Source organism: Gymnogyps californianus, chromosome 2 (genome assembly GCF_018139145.2).
Source record: "Gymnogyps californianus isolate 813 chromosome 2, ASM1813914v2, whole genome shotgun sequence".
NCBI classification, from domain to species: Eukaryota; Metazoa; Chordata; class Aves; order Accipitriformes; family Cathartidae; genus Gymnogyps; species Gymnogyps californianus.
In genome coordinates, this window is record NC_059472.1 from 86,080,016 (window position 1) to 86,096,819 (window position 16,804).

Consider the following 16,804-nt stretch of genomic DNA (forward strand, 5'->3'; position numbering starts at 1 on the left):
AAAATATTTCAGGACTGCCATCATTCACAGCAGTATTAGGTTAATCTGATTCTAGTTGAGCAGAATAAGAATAACTCCTAACCTACTCTTCTAAATACAGTAGTGTTGCTTCAAATGTATACTAATATGAGAGAGATAAAAATCTGGCTCACAGTGCAAGTATTCTATAATTATTTTTTATTTAATTTGACCTGAATAAAATAGCCTTACCAAATTGATATAACCTACCTTCTATTTTTGTATTCACATGGAATATTTCTATCAGATATAAAGGAGATAGCCCAAGATGCTGTTGGCTGCCTTCGCCACAAGAGCACATTGCTGGCTCATGCTCAACCTGTTGTCCGCTAGGATCTCCAGGTCCTTCTTTGCACAGCTGCTTTCCAGCTGATTGGCCCCAGCATGTAGTGGTGCAGGGGGTTGTTCCTCCTGAGGTGCAGAACTCCACACTTCCCTTTGCTGAACTCCATGAAGCTGCTGTCAGCCCATTTCTCCAGCCTGTTGAGGTCCCTCTGAACGGCAGCACACCCATCTGGTTTATCATCAGCCGCTCCGAATTTTGTATCATATGCAAACTTGCTGAGGGTGCACATGGTCCCATCATACAGTTCATTATAAAGAGGTTAAACAGTATGGGTTAAACAGTATTTACCCAGTATTGACCCTTGGAGTACACGACTCGGGACTGGCCTCCAACTGGACTCTATGCCACTGATCACAGCCCTCTGAGCCTGGCAGTTCAGCCAGTTTTCAGTTCATCTAACTATTTGATCTGTATTTTATCAGCTTGTCTATGAGGATGTTATGGGAGACAGTGTCGAAAGCCTGACTAAATCCAAAGTAAATAACACCCACTGCTCTCCCCTCATCTACCAAGCCAGCCATCTCACTTTAGAAAGCTACTAGATTGGTTAAGCACAATCTCCCCTTTGTAAATCCATGCTGAATACTGCCAATCACTTTCTCATCCTTCCTGTGTCTGGAAACAGCTTCCAGGATTATTTGCTCCATCACCTTCCAAGGAATCGACATGAGGCTGACTGGCCTGTAGTTCCCCGTAGCCTCCTTATTGCCCTTCTTGAAGACAGGAGTGACATTTGCTTTCTTCTAGTCCTCAGGAACCTCCCCTGATGCCCATGACCTTTCAAAGATAATGGAGAATGGCGTCACAATGACATCAGCCAGCTCCCCCAGCACTCATAGGTGCATCCCATCAGGCTCCATGAACTTGTGTGTCCAGTTTGCTTAAATGTTCTCCTTCTCTACCAAGGCTAAGACTTCCTTGCTCCTGACTTTCTTTCTTGCATCTGGGACCCAAGATTCCTGAAGGCCAGCCTTATCAGGAAAGGCCAATGCAAAGAAGGCTATGAGTACCTCAGCCCCTTCCATGTCCTTTGTCATCAGTTTCCCTGCCCCATTTAGCAGTGAGCCCGCATTTTCCCTGGTTTTCCTTTTGCTGCTGATGTCCTTGTTGAAGCCCTTCTTGTTGCCCTTCATGCTCCTCACCAGATTTAAGTCCAGCTGAGCTTTGGCTTTCCTAAGGTCATCCCTACATGCTCAGGCATTGACTCAATATTACTCCTGGACTTTTATCCTTGAGCACAGTCAGAAGCTTCTTGTTCATCCATGCAGGCCTTTACTTGATATCCTGCTCATTGCGATGGACCATTCTTGAGCTTGGAGTTGGAGGACGTGATCCTTGAAAATCAGCCAGTTCTCCTGAACCCCTTTTCTCTCCAGGATTGTATCCCATGGGATTCTTCCAGGCAGATGCCTGAAAAAGCTAAAGTCTGCTCTGCTACAGTCCAGGGCTGTGATCCTGCTTTTTGCCCTGCTTCTTCGTTGTAGGATCCTGAACTCCACCATCTCATTGTCACTGCAGCCAAGGCTGCCTCCCAATCCTCACATCCATAACCACCAATGTGAGATGATCCTAAAGCTTTTCACAGCCCAATAAAAGCTATATCTATCTTATTTTAAAATATTATTTTAAAAGTGATAAAGGTTTTAGTAAAATGGTCTTAATGTTGGCAAATTGTTTATAAATTTTACTTCCTGGCTCTTCTGGAGACTATTAGAAATGGTATAGCTAAAATTTTGCAAAAGATCTGATGTCAAAAAATATCTAGCATGTGTAGAACAAAATGGAGAATTTTGACTTAATTTAGCAGATCTTTAAAAAGTGAGACCAAACCAGATTTTTTCTTTTCAGAGATATTAAGCTTTTGCATTGCATATGTGGATTCATTTTGAATATGGTACAACTAATCTGTATCAATAGGTTGAACTTCAGACAAATCAGGTGACAGAAAACATAAACATTTCACTTAAATGTCTAACATTCAACATAACAATAAAAAATGCTGAATCAAGGATAACAAAATTATTTGATCACAGATTAAATTGAAAACAAAACTGAAGAGTTTAAAGACAATCTGTATTTACACAAGGATACTTGTTACTTTCAACATGTCTTTATTATTGCCTGCTTCCTCTTTTTTTAATTATTATTTAGTTGATTAGAGACCTGATTTTTGTAGTGATCTGTAACTGAAAAATGCATTGCAGAATTGAGAGACCCAGATCTTACAACACCTAGAGGGCAGCAGTGAACCTGTTTGTATTCATCAAGCTACGGTAGGAAACGAAGAGTTAACTGATCATATATATTGCAGTATCTCATGCTCAAGTTAGATCACCATGGAGTATTTGTTATTCGTGCCAATAGCTCACATATCTAACAAAGTAAATGAGAGCAGGTGAAATTTCACCTACTTACAAAAGACCCAGAAGGATGGTCAAAGCTAGTCCAAATTAAATATCCAAAAAATGTGATCAGGCTCAGCTTCTTTCTAAATTTTGCTACTAATCTCGTCAAAAAGGAATGGCAGCTGTTATATTAATGATGTGAAGGACATACATCTGAGACAGCAAATTGTATGTAATCACATATTCTGTTTGAAATATGGCCATGAATAAAATCCTGTCCTCTGTATACAGATAAATGTATTTTGTCACTGAGGCAGACAGATTTCTTTTCAAAATCCCAGTGGTTACATATATCTGCATTTTAAAATATACTTATTTGATATCTGCCCCAAATTAATTTTGTCTTTTTTTTTTTCAGTACACAGGAATTGATTTTTTCACTTACACACGTCTCAAAAAACCCCCAGCAAAATCCCCAAAATCTTTATTAATTTTCTTTTCCTATGTTAAAGTATTTTACTTCCAACAGTACAATGTCGTGTACATTTTAACCAGCTCCACTGATACTGTCCAGGCAATAAACTTAACAGCTCACCAAATCTGAGCAACACCAGGAATTAATAGAAGTTGGCTGAAATATCCACATATGAAGCAGTAAAATATCCACAGTTGGATTAGTAAAATGAGCTCTTTTGCCTGTTTGGGACTAGACCAGTAACCAATGTACATATTGTGCTCACAATTATGTTCTTTCTTGTGGTAAACTAAAAAACTGTATTAACTGAGTTTATATGAGCAGTACCTACTTAAAACCCCAAACAATCTGCTGCAAAGAATCTGATCATGGCTACAGTATACTCTTGAAACTGCAATTTAATCTTGAAAGACTTCTGGACTCAAGATGACTAAAGTACAAGGATATTGAAATCATCCTTGAAAATACATCTGACAACAAGAAAGCCAAAGTCTCATATACATGTTAAACCACCTGTAGTGGTTTAACCCCAGCTGGCAACTAAGCACCACAGGGCCACTTGCTTACTCTCCCCACCCCAGTGGGATGGGGGAGAGAATCAGAAGGGTAAAAGTGAGAAAATTAATGGGTTGAAATAAAAACAGTTCAATAATTAAAAAGAAATAATATTTTTTTTAAAAATGTAAGGAAAACAGGGGAAAAAAAAACCAAAGAGAGAGGAAAATAAAACCCAAGAAAGACAAGTGATGCTAAGTAAAAAAATTGCTCACCATCAACTTACTGATGCCCAGCCAGTCCCTGAGCAGTGCCCTCCCCGCCCCCCCCAAACTCCCCCCCAGTTTTGCTGCTGAGCATGATGTCATACAGCATGTGATATCCCTTTGGTCAGTTGGGGTCAGCTGTCCCAGCTGTGTTCCCTCCCAACTTTTTGTGCATCCCCAGCCTACTCACTGGCAGGGCAGTCTGAGGAGCAGAAAAGGCCTTAACGCTGTGTAAGCACAGCTCAGCAATAACTAAAATATCAGTGTGTTATCAACGCTACTTTCAGCACAAATCCAAAACATAGCCCCATACAAGCTACTATGAAGAAACTTAACTCTACCCCAGCCAAAACCAGTACAACACCCTAAAACCACATTTTACACTGCCTCTTCACTTATGCCAATACAAGCATTTGTGCAGCCAAGGGTGTGCCAGCATAAATTATTTTCTTTCCTCCCCTCATATACTCTGTGTGTGCTTGATAGAGACACAAACAGAAATCCTGAGAGGCAGAGAAAAAAAAAAAATCACATAATAGGCACGCAACTTCCATTTTTGTCATAATGAAAGAGAAAGTGTGCTTTGAAGTTTGGAGTACGAGGCCACTAAGAACTGTTTCCCATCTGGCACAAGTGAAGTATTTGTCCTCCATCCCACACTCATAACTTTCTCAAATACCAACAGACCCTGGCACTCTTTTCTACTGCTAACACTTAGCAGGTATTAGGCATGGAAATTGTAACTAGCTGGTAGGTACACGGAGCCAAAGGAGACCAGAAGGCATGGAAGGGAGCCACAGAAGATTCATCTGGTATTACAGGGAAACTCATCCAGCTACCAACTCTTCTTGGTTGACCTTAACTACACAGGAGCTAGAAGTTCTTTAAGTGGAGAACTGACAAGGGTCTTGATGGACTTCTGATGGTATAAACTACAGCTGTTCATAGAGATAATTCCTCTGGGCAAAAATCTGCTTTAGCCAGACACAGCTGTCCACACCGATTTTTTTTCAGAGTTAGCATGGGTATCTCTACACTGCCCCACACAGCTTTAATCCAGAGGACAGCGACAGTCACAAAGACCTCAAATTGGAGATCATGCCTTTTGCTATGGAGTTATACCTAAGAGAAGCCTAGAATCAAACAAATTTTAAAGAACAAATATTCACTCCCTGTGTATTATAAAGCTATTTATTTCTTTGGAACTGTATGCAACCGTAGCATTCAGCCTCAACCACAATGTAAGGTCAAGGTTTTTGTATTAGTCTCAGTGACATTTAAAATATACGTGATAAGACCAAAGAACTAATACAGTAATAGACTTCATAAAACATTTATGGTATTTTTTTAATTGAAAAAATGAGGCACTGATCATAATCAAAAACACACTAGTCTCTTATCTTAACCTCCAGCACCTCTTTGGTTATTGAAACTTCACTAGCATACTTGTTGCTATTAAAGTTCAAACTATTTTTCTAAAGTTTATTGAGTGTGGGCTTTCTGTAATGAAAGCATGAAATGTTATGCTGCTTAAACAAACATTTATTGAAAGTAATTCTACAGAGCCAGGATATATTTGGTATTCTGTACAGGAAATTTCTTTTTTTTTTTTTTTTCTTAATTGAATTTGTCAATAATGCTACTCAGTTTTTTCTCAGTTTCTCTAAGAACAAGAGTGTAGTTTCAGAAGACTTACAAATAAATAGCTTCTGGAAAACATTTACGTTTTACGAGCCCATTAATTCTACCACCCCGTACATTAATATACATAGCTTTTAAATAAATACATCAAAATTCATAATACCTTTTGAGGTACATGAATAGAAATCACTAGAAACTCCTGACTTGAAATCTTTCTGATAATTATTATCAAGAAACTACGCTTCACCTCATGGCAGTTTTCTAATATCTTCCATAGCGCTTTGTGGCACATGTTGTACTGAACCTACAGGACTGATCAAGAGCTCTAGAGGGAATTTGCCATAGGTGGAGGCCAGAAACAGTTCTTTTAATCGTCAATATTTGTTTCATTTACACTATATCACCAAGTACGAATACTGCAGAATGAGGTTAGCTCTGTGCTTCTAGCTTTTTACATGCAAAGCCATTACAGTTTCAGTAAGCTGGTGTGACATAGTGATACTGAGTACAGCTGTCCTCCAAAGATTTGCCAGCTTTTTCAATTTAGAAAAATATTCCACAACAAAGTGTACACATACGCAACAGGCAAGAAGCAAAATGCTTATACACTTTTAAATATTTTTTTGAAGACGGTAAACAAAGGCAATTTGTTACATACCTACTGTATCAGGTGCAGGTGCCCAGGTGCTGGCAGCAGCGGCAGCAGCAGCAGCGGGGCGGGGGCCTCCAGGGGCGATCCCTGTGAGGAACGGCTGGAGCTGCCCCGCGCCAGACACAGCCGGTTCCAGCCGGCTCCAGCGGCCCCACCGCAGGGCACAGCTGAGCCCCTCAGCCACGGGCGGGCACCTTGGGGAAAGCCTGGGTAAGAAAGGGCAAAACGCTGCCCGGCAGCCAGGGCTGTCTGAGGGAAACAGGGTGAGAAACAGCCCTGCGAGCCTCGAGGGGAGAGCAGGAGGAGGGCAGGAGGTGCTCCAGGTGCCCCAGCAGAGATGCCCCTGCGGCCCCTGGAGGGACCCCGGTGGGGCAGGTGTTTCCTGTGGGAAGGCCCCGCGCTGGAGCAGGGAAAAGTGTGAGGATGAAGGAGCGGCAGAGAGGAGCTGTTATGGGCTGACTGCAGCCCCCAATTCCCCATCCCCCTGTGCCCCTTGGGGGAGCAGTCGGGAATGAAGGAGTGAAGGTGAGCCTGGGAAGAAGGGGGGATGAAGGGAAGATGTTTTAGTTTTTGACTTTTTTTCTCACCATCCAACTCTGTTTTTAACTGGCAATAAATTAAATTAATTTTCCCCAAGTCAAGTCTGTTTTGCCCATGATGGTAATTGGTAAGGGCTCTCCCTGTCTTTATCTTGACCCACAAACTTTTCCATCTTATTTCCTCCCCTGTCCTGTTGAGGAGGGGAGTGAGAGAGCAGCTGGGTGGGGATCTGGCATGTGGCCACGGTCAACCCACCACAATTTTATAGAACCTAGATTAGTATGAATACTTCATTAAAACATTTGCTTGAGAGATCAGCTGAGTGGGGGTCTGACCAACCAAGGTCAACCCACCGTACCTACCTACAACCCTGGGCACATACTGACATCTCTCAGGACTGAGACGTAAAGAGGAGGCAGATTTAGTTACTGAATGCATGGCAGAATATCCTAAGGGAATTATACGATGGCCTCAAGCCCCCAGAACAAGTTTTATTCTTAGAGATCTTTAAGTAACAGCCTTCTTATGTATATCTGGACTCAGGGGAGTTTGCTTATTATATTTGTAATACTGCTGGGAACAATAATCAAGTTTACACAAAAAGCATTTGCAAATTACGCACAGGAAGCCACTGGATTAGAAGACTATATCATTACATAGGCAAATCTGTACTTGCGTGCTATTACCCTGTCTGCACACAAATGTGCTTTTTGCAAATCTTTGGGTATAGACTAGTTGTATGTTTTCAAGTGAGTTCTCAGTGAAAGCACAATTTCTTTGCTAGTGCATGTTGTTTGTTTATCACTAATCCTGACTGACTGCCACACAATTTGTAGCATAAAATTAACATCTGTGTACTGAAGTAATGCTGATCTGTGCAAGGCAAAAAGAGCCTGCATAGGCTATAAAGATGATGATGACGTTGTTCTTCCTTGGAATGAGAACTAAATACATTGAATTTTTATGTAACTTACCTGTGGATCATATCAATGTATTTTACATGTAATTTTGTTATCCCACCTAGGTCAACTGTATTGCTTCCATTTTAGAAAGATGTTACTATTCAAGGTCACCAGCAGATCTGTTGGAAACCTAAGCACAAGACCCTGCCTGTCCAGTTCTTGCTCCTGTGCTCTCAACACCAGATTGAAAGTGTAAATAAGAAGCTTTTTTTCTAGGAAGCATTAACTTACTAAGTAAAGAAGATAATAATAATAATTCACAACTGTGACACAATCACCAACTCTCCTCTCCATCCCCCCAAATCTCTCAGCTAAAGCTGATTATATGATACCTCTGGCTCCTACTTAGTAGTCTTCCTGCTTCTGCAAATAATGCTTTTGGGAATGAAGGAGAATCATAGAATGGTTTGGTTGGAAGGGACCTTAAAGATCATCTAGTTCCAACCCCCCTGCCATGGGCAGGAATACCTTCCACTGGATCAGGTTGCTCAAAGCCCCATCCAACCTGGCCTTGAACACTTCCAGGGAAGGGGCATCCACAACTTCTCTGGGCAACCTGTTCCAGTGCCTCACTACCCTCACAGTAAAAAACTTCTTCCTTACATCTAACCTAAATCTATGCTTTTTCAGTTTAAAGCCATTACCCCTCATCCTATCACTACACTCCTTGATAAAGAGTCCCTCCCCATCTTTCCTGCAGGCCCCCTTCAAGTACTGAAAGGCTGCTATAAGGTGTCCCTGGAGCCTTCTCTTTTCCAGGGTAAACAACCCTAACTCTCTCTGCCTGTCCTCATACGGGAGGTGCTCCAGCCCCCTGGTCATCTTTGTGGCCCTCCTCTGGACCCACTCGAGCAGGTTGTGAGGAGACAATCCAGACCTAGTGGCAATGCTTTGGTTGGGGCTCTGACCTCTCCTTGTGCTGGGCCTGAGCTTGACTGGCAACAGCAACATGACGCTGCTGGGCGGTGACCACAGAAACCCCCGAGAAAGGGCGTATAAACCACTCCCTAAGAGCACAATTCGAGCACTCCTGAGGAACGGCTGGCCTGCACCTTGGTGATCTCCCCTTACTTGGGGTGCCAGGTAAGGATACTTCCCTGGGAATTGAGTGATACCTACTAGGTAGATTATAAGGAATTTGGAATAGAAGCAGAATGGTCCCCACTCGCAGGGTGGTGTAATTGTTATCTACTTAATAAGTGCCTTATCCTAATAAACCTCACTTTGTGCTTCAGACTCAGAACCTTATTCCTTCAAGGGGTAGATGGCGGCAGAGTGTCTGACTGCAACACAAGTCCATGTCTTTATTATGCTGGGGCCCCCAGAGCTGGACACAGTACTCCAGGTAGGGTCTCACGAGAGCAGAGTAGAGGGGGAGAATCATCTCCCTCAACCTGCTGGCCACGCTGCTTTTGATGCAGTCCAGGATACGGTTGGCTTTCTGGGCTGCGAGCGCACATTGCCGGCTCATATTCAGTTTTTCATCCACCAGTACCCCCAAGTCCTTCTCTGCAGGGCTGCTCTCAATCCACTCATCCCCCAGCCTGTAGCCATGTTTGGGATTGCCTCAACCCATGTGCAGGACCTTGCACTTGGCCTTGTTGAACTTCATGAGGTTCACACGGGCCCACCTCTCAAGCCTGTCAAGGTCCCTCTGGATGGCATCCCTTCCCTCCAGCATGTCGACTGTACCACACAGCTTGGTGTCGTCTGCAAACTTGCTGAGGGTGCACTCAATCCCACTGTTCAAGTCCCTGACAAAGACGTTAAATAACACTTGTCCCAATACGGACCCCTGAGGGACACCACTTGCCACTGGTCTCCACTCGGATATCGAGCCGTTGACTGCAACTCTTTGAGTGCGACTATCCAGCCAATTCCTTATCCACCAACTGGTCCACCCATCAAATCCATGTCTCTCCATTTTAAAGACAAGGATGTTGTGTGGGACAGTGTTGAATGCTTTGCACAAGTCCAGGTAGATGACATCAGTTGCTCTTCCCTTATTCACCAATTCTGTAACCCTGTCATAGAAGGCCACCAAATTTGTCAGGCACAATTTGGCCTTAGTGAAGCCATGTTGGCTGTCACCAGTCACCTCTCTGTTTTCCATGTGCCTTAGCACAGTTTCCAGAAGGATCTGCTCCATGATCTTGCCAGGCACAGAGGTGAGACTGACCGGCCTGTAGTTCCCCTACAATTAACATTTGACCTTGCATCTCTTTAAGAGCTAAAGAGAAAATTAGTATCATCAGGCCATTTCTCAGGGATCTATACGAATGTCTTACTGGATACAGCACAGTTATAAATCTCAAATCACACCTTTGAATACTATTTGGGGTAATTTAATATTGTCATGGTTTAAGCTCAGCCAGCAGCAAAGCACCACGCAGCCGCTCGCTCACTCTTCCCCCCGGTGGGATGGGGAGGAGAAAATACAGCAAAAAAAGCTCGTGGGTCGAGACAAGGACAGGGAGGGATCACTCACCACTTATGGTCACAGGCAAAACAGACTCAATTTTGGGGAAAAATAAACCAATTTAATTTGTTACCAACCAAATCAGAGTAGGATAATGAGAAATACAACCATATCTTAAAAACACACCTTCCCCCCACCCCTCCTTTCTTCCCGGGCTCAGCTTTGCTCCCAATACCTCTGCCTCCTCCCCCCCAGTGGTGCAGGGGGGTGGGAATGGGGGTTGCAGTCAGTTCGTCACACATTGTCTCTGCTGCTCCTTCCACAGGGGGAGGACTCCTCACACTCTTCCCCTGCTCCAGTGTGAGGTCCCTCTCATGGGGGTCAGCCCTCCACGAGCTTCTCCAACGTGAGTCCTTTCCACGCACTGCAGTCCTCCACAAACTGCTCCAGCGTGGGCTTTCCCATGGAGTCACAGCCTTCTCCGGGCCCAGCCACCTGCTCCAGTGTGGGGTCCTCCACGGGCTGCAGGGGAATCTCAGCTCCACCATTAACCTCCATGGGCTGCAGAGGGACAGCCTGCCGTCTCACCACAGGCTGCAGGGGAATCTCTGCTCTGGTGCCTGGCGCACCTCCTCCCTCTCCTTCTTCGCTGACCTCAGTGTGTGCATGGTTGTTTCTCTTACATCCCACTCCTCTCTCCACTGCAGGTTTTCCAGCAGTCTTTTTCCCCTTCTTAAATATGCTGTCACAGAGGTGCAGCCGCTGTTGCTGATTGGCTTGGCCTTGGCCAGAGGCGGGTCCGACTTGGAGCCAGAGAAGCTTCTAGCAGCTTCTCACAGGAGCCACCCCTGTAGCCCCTCCCTTACTACACAAACCCAACAGAAATATAAGCGTTATAAAAATAATGTCATGTGAAGCAACATGTATGATGACATTTTTGTTAAACACAAGAACTGTCATACTGGCTTAAATCTGTTTCCATGTGTTTATACATCTTGTCTCAATGTCAAAGGCAGCTGAAACACCATTTAGTGGACAGCTAAGGAATCATTGATTTCTGAAAGTAGCTCCTTCTTCACTTTTTTCCTGCCAATGGAATTTTGAGTCTTAGGTATTTCAAAAGTATCTTACTGTAAATTTGAGATAGGGAATTGTATTGGGTTTGCGTGGCAAGGTTTTGGTAGCAGGGGGGCTATAGGTGGCTTCTGTGAGAAGCTGCTAGAAGCTTCCCCTATGTCCGATAAAGTTAATGCCAGCGGGTTCCAAGATGGACCCGCTGCTGGCCAAGGCCGAGCCAATCAGTAACAGTGGTAGCGCCTCTGTGATAACATATTTAAGAAAAGCAAAAAAAGTTACAGGGGAGTTGCAGTTGCAGCCAGAGAGAGCGGAGTGAGAAGATGTGAGAGGAACAACTCCGCAGACACCAAGGTCAGTGAAGAAGGAGGGGGAGGAGGTGCTCCAGGCGCCGGAGCAGAGAGATTCCCCTGCAGCCCGTGGTGAAGACCATGGTGAGGCAGGCTGTCCCCCTGCAGCCCATGGAGGTCCACGGTGGAGCAGATATCCACCTGCAGCCCTTGGAGGACCCCACACCGGAGCAGGTGGATGCCTGAAGGACGCTGTGACCCTGTTGGAAGCCCACACTGTAGCAGGCTCCTGGCAGGACCTGTGGACCCGTGGCCCCGTGGAAAGAGGAGCCCACGCTGAAGCAGGTTTGCTGGCAGGACTTGTGACCCCGTGGGGGACCCACGCTGGAGCAGTCTGTTCCTGAAGGACTGTACCCTGTGGATGGGACCCACGCTGGAGCAGTTCGTGAAGAACTGTAGCCCGTGGGAAGGACTCACGTTGGAGAAGTTCGTGAAGGACTGTCTCCCATGGGAGGGACCCCACGCTGGAGCAGGGGAAGAGTGTGAGTTCTCCTCCCCTGAAGAGGAAGGAGCGGCAGAAACAATTTGTGATGAACTGACCCAAACCCCCATTCCCCATCCCCCTGCGCTGCTCGGGGGAGGAGCTAGAGAAAATCAGGAGTAAAGTTAAGCCTGGGAAGAAGGGAGGGGTGGGGGGAAGGTGTTTTAAGCTTTGGTTTTATTTCTCATTATCCTGCTCTGATTTGACTAGTAATAAATTAAACTAATTTTTCCCCAAGTCGAGTCTGTTTTGCCCGTGATGGTAATTAGTGAGTGATCTCCCTGTCCTTATCTTGACCCACGAGCCTTTCGTTTTATATTTTCTCCCCCCATCCAGCTGAGGAGGGGAGTGATAGAGCGGCTTTGGTGGGCACCTGGCATCTAGCCAGGGTCAACCCACCACAGGAATTTAAGGCTGGATATTCTGCATGAAATTGAAATTCATGGAAATATTTTATTGAATTTGGTGGTAAATTAAATATTGAATTCCGTGGTAAATTAAATATATAGGCTCTCCTTACAACCATTAAAAACAAACAAAAACCAACCATAAACCAGAAAACCACCATCTTGTTCATTATTTAATATTAATGTGTTTTCCCACTGTTCGTAGAAATGGAAGAATAATTTAAAAACAACCAAAAAATGCTTGAATAGACTTTATTGCCATATGTAAGGAAGAAACATGTAATTGTTAAGGTTTAGTTAGATCTTTAAACAATCTTTTAATTCCCAAACTGCAAAAATTAACAGAATTACTGCAGCTAATGAGAGTAAAGCATAATTATCTTGACTAGGTTTTATTAGAAGAGCATACAAGTTAGTATCTGGTATGAACAAATACGTTAACAGTTTACTCTTTCCCCTCACTTTTTTTCTGCTGTTTCAGGTAGGACAAGTTTCATGCTGTTACCTTTTCAAATATATCTTGAATAGATTCAAAATGATTTGACAAATCTATACCAAAACCTTTGTTGCTCTGAAAGATTAAAAAATAATTTGTTCCTCCTACGCCTTTTTGCCTCCTATGGATAGTTGCTTTTGATCTTTAAGGGCCCTTTTTCTGATTCAAAAAGCTAACTTAGTCCAATAGCTCTAAAAGGAAATGGAAGTTCTCTGCTGTCATTTATGCACTTATGTGTCAAGGCTAGCTTATAACCAAAAGATAACGGCCAGACTACTTACAGGAAAGCTTTCTCTCAAAAACTAATTAATGCTCTGCATCACCTTTTAGAATTATGCCATTTAACCTTATTTTGACACCCAGCTGAGTGAAGAAAATGAAGAGTCTCTTCCTTGTAGTCTGTGAAGCAGTTAACACTCCTAGGACGCAATAATCCTTGCATCAAGGAGAATACAGGAATCAAATCTTTGTTAAAATCCATAAGAGGATGTTAGTGAATCTGCATTACATGAAAGTATCTGTTTCAACAGAAAAAATAATTGAAGTAAGTTTTATGAGTCTGCAGCAGTAGGTAATCTTCAACAGCTTTTTTTATATATTGAGAGAAGCTTTCAGAAGACTAGTGTACGACACATGAAGCATTGATGTGGCAACTGTTTAAAAGACAATGCTGATAACTGTTTCATTGTTCTTTTAACTAATTCCATTATTTACTTTAGGTATTTTCACTGAAATGTAAATGTAAAAAGAGGGAGAATACAGTTGATAGTAAGGAAGTGATGGCACAGAAGTTGCACCAATTTATACCATCCATAAAATGAATTGGCTCCAGTAAGATGGCTCACATTTTGCTTTCTAAGTGAAAAGGGCATACCTAACCTTTTAACTACAAAAGTTTGATTAATCTGAAGCTTTTTAAATGACCTTTCATAATGTTTTTATAGCTTTGTAGTCATAATGAGATGTAAAATGAGTTGTATGTCAAAGCTTGACTCAGATCATAAGTTATCTTTCATGTCATAAAGAGAACAGGACTGAAGATTCTACACAGAATAAAAACAAATGCATGTACATATCAGAACCTTATGAAAAGTGAGTAAGCCAACATAAAAATGGTAGGTTTATGTATTTTTTTGCTGTACTCCTTAAAAGCCACACTGAAGTTTCAACAGGAAAAAAAACCACTAAGATTAACAACTAAGTCTTTCATAGTACCAAATAGTAAAATATTGTTTTGAAAAGTGAAATTAGTCACCTATCTGAAAGTCTTTTATAATAAAACAAGCAAACAAACAAACAAACCAACCAAAGATCCTTTCTATTATCAAGTCAGACCTTTTTCTTATTTCTACTGCTTTTAAACTTTTTTCAGGAAATGTACAGCCCACAGAACAGCTTTGCTTTAACTGAGGCTGTGTTTCTTTCCACATTTCAGGCATATCAAGATCTTTGGTTCTAAAGCAACATTTGAGTTTGTTACTAATATATGAACAACAGACTCTGTAAGAAGTGTTTCTAGGCCTTAAAGATCTGTCTTTATTATAGCTAGATTTGTTGAGCTACAAGATAGAAACAGGATTCTAAAATTCTAGACTGAGTAATAGATTCCTTTATTCCATTATTCATAAAACATTTCCTTTTTCATGTGATGTTTCAACAGTGCTTAATTTGGCTTTGCATTTTAAATAGCATATAAACCAATGGTGCATAACAAGAAGAAAGTAATGGGCCAACGTTCATGGCTGGCAAACAGTATCAATGATCTGTGATAAAATAAACTTTAAAACATGGTTAAAAAGGAGGAGGAATATTCTGTTTAATTTGTTTATTACTGGAGACGGCTTTAAGGAAAGACGTAACTTTCAAATTCAGCCATGGATTTTAATTACTGTTATTCACTTATTGCACAAAATTTTAGTTTTGAGATGAGGAAGCAGCTAAAAATGTCCTTGTGAAATGTCATTTTCAATTGAATGTTTTATTGTCATCTACAAAAAGAAACAACAGCTGAGGTCATTTTGAAAGACTGTTGAGATCTGGATGGTCTCAGCTGGTCTGAAGAGCCAGATCCCTCAATTCTATATGATGTTCACATCAAGGTTCAAATTTAAATCTACTTTCACACTGTTTTGCATGACAGTTTCATAAGGTTTCACAAAATAGTTAAGAAAACTAGAAATTACTAATTTGAAATTAAAGATGATTCAACAAAAATCACACACAGCAGTCTGTTTTTTTCTCAAAAGCAGATGGAGAGCTTGTGGAATTAATGGAACAGAAATGTACTGTTTTCTCCAGACAAGCCTACTAATCAGCAACTGATTTTCACATTAAACTCAAATGCCATTCTAAGACATGTTGAATTTCATTCCAGAGAAGTTATTTTATAGTCAGCCGATATATAGACTGACATGGGACACAAAATGTGGACAAATGATCAGGTTATTTCAGACAGAATGTACTCCACTCATGCAGATTTAAAGTGGCTTCCAGGCTTACTGGCCATATATCTTAAAAGAATACTTCATTGGAGATGTGTGTATCTGCCAGTCAGTCTGCTCAGTTTTTGTGCTGAATTATGCCACAGCCTGCTCACCTGGAACATAACTGTTAGCTCAAATGTGTACCATGAAGTAAGATGTCATCTGAAAAGGGTGCCTGGTTAAGAGCTTAGACCTGCATGACATCTGTAAATTGAGAGCCCTGCTGGCCAAACCTATATGTATGTTAATAGAAGTATTCACACCCTGATCCAATCAAAATCTACTTGTGCTTTTTACTTCCAGCAGTTTGAGTTTTAATTCATACCTGCATAGTTCACACCTGAAATACCTCCATAGCTCTCCCAAATTAGGTCCCTATGCCCCTTTACAGCCCAATGAAGTTCACATTGAAACACCTGCAAAATTTAAAATCTCTATGAATGCACAAGCACCCTGATATTAAAGACGTATTTTTAGATAATAATGGAAGAAGTCTGCAAACTGAGTGGTAGATTGCCACCCTATTGCTCTTCTATCCTCCCTATCCAATTTAACTTCTTTAAACTGTTTCTGATTTTACATTGTTATAGTGCTGCTTCTTATACATCTTCTTCCTCAAATTAAAAAAAATAAACACCACTTCTCACGACACTCATAGCAAGTCTCTCAGTGCAATTTCAGAGACCTCTGAGAAGAGATACCCTATATTGCTTTTCATATAACTAACACAGTCACAGACTTAACATTCTCATTAGGCGTTTTGTTTTTACTTTTGAACTGCGATTGCTCATTGATGAACCTCTAGTGAGTGTTCCACTTTAGTAGCTAGATCACTTTCAGGAGTGCATGCAGTTAATTTTGAACTCTGTACCAGTTACGTAGTTACAGGGTGTCGTCCCCTCCTCCAACATTGCTTTCATCAACACATTTCATTCAGTATCACAGTATCCATTCACTTGATTTAATCCTTCAGCTTCCTTATATTTTCTTTCAGCTTTAATAAGCTGCATTACAATCAAGTGCAAACTTTGCTCTCTCAGTGTTTATCCCATGTCCCTGATTAACAAACTAAACATAAATCATAACTTCGTTAAACTGCTGCCATGGTACAAGCTACTATTTAGTCATATTCTTATGTTTTTGCACATGATAGTACTTAGAAATGCATCCCACCTTGTTCCTAATCTCAAATTTTTTCAACTTCTGGCAATCTTTTTAAAAAATCTATTGCATTTTGAATGTCGCTAGAATACTTCATGGGAGAAGAATCATATAACATTAATGCTTTAATATTATCAACAAAAATCTACTTTATAGATATGCAGAGGTGAACCAATATAACAGGAACCAGTTA